Below are 4230 nucleotides of genomic sequence, written 5' to 3'. Positions count from 1 at the left end.
GCAGTGTCCATGCGTGCGGCAGGCACGGGCTGCCCACCTGGCGGGGCGCGCGACGGTTCCCTGGCGCCCAGCCCGGGTCCCTGAGACCGAAAGCTCCAAGGCGCCGTCCGCGGGGTCGCAGGACCGGCTGCAGGTAAGTGGCCAACCCTGGGGCACCGCCACCCTGAGGGAAACTGAGGCACCGCAGGAGCCGAGCCAGGGGCTGGCCCTCGGCGACAGGGCCCTCCGGGGGCGCGGGGACTACAGCGGGGCTGGAAGCAGAGGCGGGGAGTCCCTGGGGGTCCTGGCCACCTCCTGAGGGACAGTCTCCCAGAGGTGCAGGGGCAGCGGAGCTCGGCCGTGCTCAGCGGGTCCTTGCGGCAGGAGAGGGGTCTGTGTGGGTCCCCGCCGTGCCCGGGACCCCTGCCAAGGCCCGAGACGCGGGCCAGGACGCCGGCTGGTGACGCCTAGTGGCCGGGGAGGGGCACGCGGGGTGCCGAGTGGAGGGGGGACCCTACGTCGGTGGGTGGCCCCTGGGGCCCTGCAGCGGCCCCTGCACGCCCACTGTGACAGGCGACCAGGGAGGGCCTGACGACCCCGCTGGTACCGCCAGGCGGCTGCAGGCTGGACCTTGGGCGGGGAGCAGCGGGCTGGCTCCTCCCGCGCCTGAACTTGACCTGACCACGGCCGGGCCTGGCGCTGCTGCCTTCGGGGTAAGGGCCATGTTCCAAAGCGCACAGGGCCCCTGCGGGATCCGGGGTCCCCCAGCTCGGCTTCAGCACCCCCAGCCTACCTGCGGCCCCTACCTGCGGCCCCCACCCAGCCCGGGCCCACTCGCCTTTGCAAGCCACCTCTTCTGCATCCTTCAAAATCACCTCCAGGAAATCCTCTGGTAATTACAAGAGATGAGACAATCCCCCTCTGTGTCCCCACCATGCCTGTGACTACACAGGCTGTCAGCTCCTCCAGAACAAGCCCTGCTTCTGCTTTGTGTTCACAGAATTAATGAAGCTCTGTGAGCAAGTCCGCTAAGTTCTCCGTGTCCTCGAACGAGGCAGTGCTACCTTTGTCTGATGTAGGAATCTGTAAAGAAGCCAGGAGAACTGATTTTGCACGCAGTTATCCACGTTCACTTGAGAACTCTTGGGAAGCAAAATGAGGTAATAGCTGTGAAGATGTTTAAGGAATTTAAAAAGGCTAAAGGAACTGTCTCTGCCATTCCCAGCCACGTCTTCACACGTGGTCCCCACAACTCACCCCTCAAAGGAGCCAGAATGAGAAGGGGTTCACCAGGCCTCTCTCTTGTGCTTCCCTCTCTGCATACCCAACCTCAGAGGCCTCTCTGATGGTTTTCCTGCTCAGCATCTTCCCCTCTGTCTCCCAGGCCAGGCGCCGGTCACCTCACCTGAGAGACTGCACAGCCTCTTTTGGGTCTCCTGGCCCTGGCACTGCAAGCCCAGAGGCCCGGTTCAAGGTGGGAGGTTGATGGTGACCGAGGCCCCTCCCAACCCCAGCCGTGAGGGGCCCAGAGAATTCCCTGTCTGCGTAAGTGGCCCTTGGTTGCCACCCAGGTTGGCTCACCTCTTTTCTGGCCCCCTCTGGCCCTTGTGGGAGGACCCTTGGGGTCCACCCTGTGCTGCTGCTTCCAGGCTACCCTCGCCACTCCCCAGGCCCTGGAGACCCAGGATCCAGCCAAAAACTGGCTCAAAGCACCCATCCCGAGCAAAAAAACTAGGGGCATGTACCTGGGCTGGATGTCGTCCCCACAGTCACTTGTGAGGACGGAGTGTGGATGAGCAGAGGGAGTGCAGCCGACGCCCGGTGTCCAACGGAGGGGTCTGCAAATAAAGACCGAGAGAGTGTGAGGGGACACATGGCTCCCCAGTCTGCCACACCTGCACTGCTGGACCAGCCTCCGTCACAGTCACCAAACTCGGGAGGACACGTGCCCTGGACCAGGTACTCTCAGAATCTTTGATCCTCACAGCGGCTCTTCAAGGAAGAAACTGCCGTTCTTGTTGTCCAGAATCAGGAGTTTCTTCGACAGGCACTAGAAACGTCCTCAAATTAGATAGTGTTGATTGGACAACTCCGAGCGTACTAAAACCCACTGAATCGGACACGTCAAAAGAGCGAATTTTAAGGTATGTGAATTATATCACAATAAAGCTGTTACAAAAAAGAAGGAAGGACGGGAAAGAAAAGAGAGAAGGAAAGGACAGTCCTACTGCTGAGGAGACGTTATTCACAAGATCCAGAATAGCCAGGGCGGCCTCTGGCACCCACGCATAGTGAGGATAAACAATGACAATAGCTAATATCTGTTGGGTGCTTACTCTGTGCTAGGGCCTCTACTAGGTCCTTTCTATGACCCTCGTTCAGTCTGCAAAGCCATCCTGTGAGGCGGGTGCCATCAGGACCATTTTGTTAAATCTATTTTCCAGATGAGCGAGCGCTCAGAGAGGCCGCCCACTTTCTTTCTAGCAAGTGGCAAAGCGTCTGATGCCGAAGCCCAGGCTTTCAACCCCTCCGTTGCCCAATAATTAACTGTCGTTGCTAATTGCTAATGCCCTTAGGCTGGATGGGGCCCACTCCACTCTTTAAAGCTCTCCCAGAATTAAATTACACACTGCTCCAGAGCCCAGTTACCCTGAGTCTAGCTAGAAGCGCTTCCTCGGGTCTGTCCTCAGTGTCTCCCACTGCCAAGCAAACCCGTTTCCGTCCTGTTCTAGACCTGCTGAGCCGAGGGCCAGCATGGAGGGCTGCCACGCACCATAGAAGCAGATGAAGGGTTGCAGGGAAGAGCAGACCACGGAGTAAACTCTGGGGGAGTAGTGTGCGTAGGTGCGGAGTCCCGCACACAGTCCTGCCCCAAACTTGGGCACCTGCAGCCAGGTAGGGATGCTGGCACCCAAGTCGCTGGACCAGCTCAGAGACCTCGAGGCTGCGCTGAAGTAGAGGCCAATCCAGGCCTCCGTCTCGCTGGTGACAGACTTCAGGGCCTCCTTGCCAGCCTCGTCAGTCACGGTCTGCAGGTCAGCCAGGTCCGTGTGATGGCTGCGGCAGTACAGCAGGGCCGCCAGCCACGTCATCCGTTGGTCAAATCGCTTGAAGGTCAGCCTGCCAATCTGGACCACAGCTGGGGGCAGTGAACACAGAGACCACACATGTCACGATTCCAAACAGGGGGAGCTTGCCAGGCAGCGCCTGAGGGACTGATTCCAGAGCTGAGGACAGAGACACCTGTTTGCAGAGCTGAAAGTCACATCCTCAGATTCAAAAGGGGCCTCCAAACGCTCCGGCACATATCCGTTCGCCAGAGCCCATCAAGATTTGCCTGCTTTTTCCCTCATTTTCCCTAACCAAACTGACTTTTAAAGCCGGCCATTGGGAAGCACCTAGTATGCGCCAGCCCTGAGCTATGCATCTGCCAACCATCCTGTTAAATCCTTACTATAATCCTGAGAAGCACGTTACTAACTTTGTTTTCCAGAGGAGGAAAGAAAGGCTCAGGGAGGCGATGACTTGCCCGAGCTCGTGCCCTGTCGGTGGCGGGACAGGGTCAAATGTGGGCCGGCCCGAGAGGCGCGTGTGCACTCTCCCACTCCGCGCTCCACGGCTCGCAGAGAAGCAGCTCTGCAGAGCGAGCTGGTTGAGGAGTGTCATAGAATTTCTCTACACCAGACGTGAAGAGGAAAAAAAAACCTTGTGAATACCAAGGCAGGAACATCCAGACGGGAGACCTCCCTCACCGGATGGAGGGGCCGGGGCTGCAAGGAGGTGCTGCCTCGCCCCCACCCCATGCCACTGAGTGGGTCCAGCAGAAGAGCTGGGACATAGCCTGGGCTCGGCAGGGCTGGTTGGAAACCTTGATCAGGTCCCCTCCTGAGCTGAGTCCATCTGAATAATAAAGGCATTGATGCTTTCCAAGGGTTTTGGCCTTGGGACAGCAAAGCCAGGGAAGCCTCGACAGGTAGAGGGCGGGGATCCAGGTATAGTGACTTTGTTGGTCCAGGTGGCTAAGTCAAAGAGAAGGTAGAGCTCCTACGTGTGTACCTGGCTCTGAAGAAGTGGGCAGGCTGAGAGTGGGCTCCACGAGGTTATGGTGCACCTTGGCAGAGTCTGTAAAACAGAAACAGACCAGGTGTGATGGGGCAGGCATGGGGCCACCCAGGCTCCTCTGCAGGCACCAGGGACCGCCAGGTTGAAGCCAGGAGCAGCCTAGCTCAAGGTTCGACAGGCTCCTTTGTT

Source organism: Pteropus alecto, unplaced genomic scaffold, assembly GCF_000325575.1.
Source record: "Pteropus alecto unplaced genomic scaffold, ASM32557v1 scaffold101, whole genome shotgun sequence".
NCBI classification, from domain to species: Eukaryota; Metazoa; Chordata; class Mammalia; order Chiroptera; family Pteropodidae; genus Pteropus; species Pteropus alecto.
Note: the sequence above shows the minus strand (reverse complement) of the source record.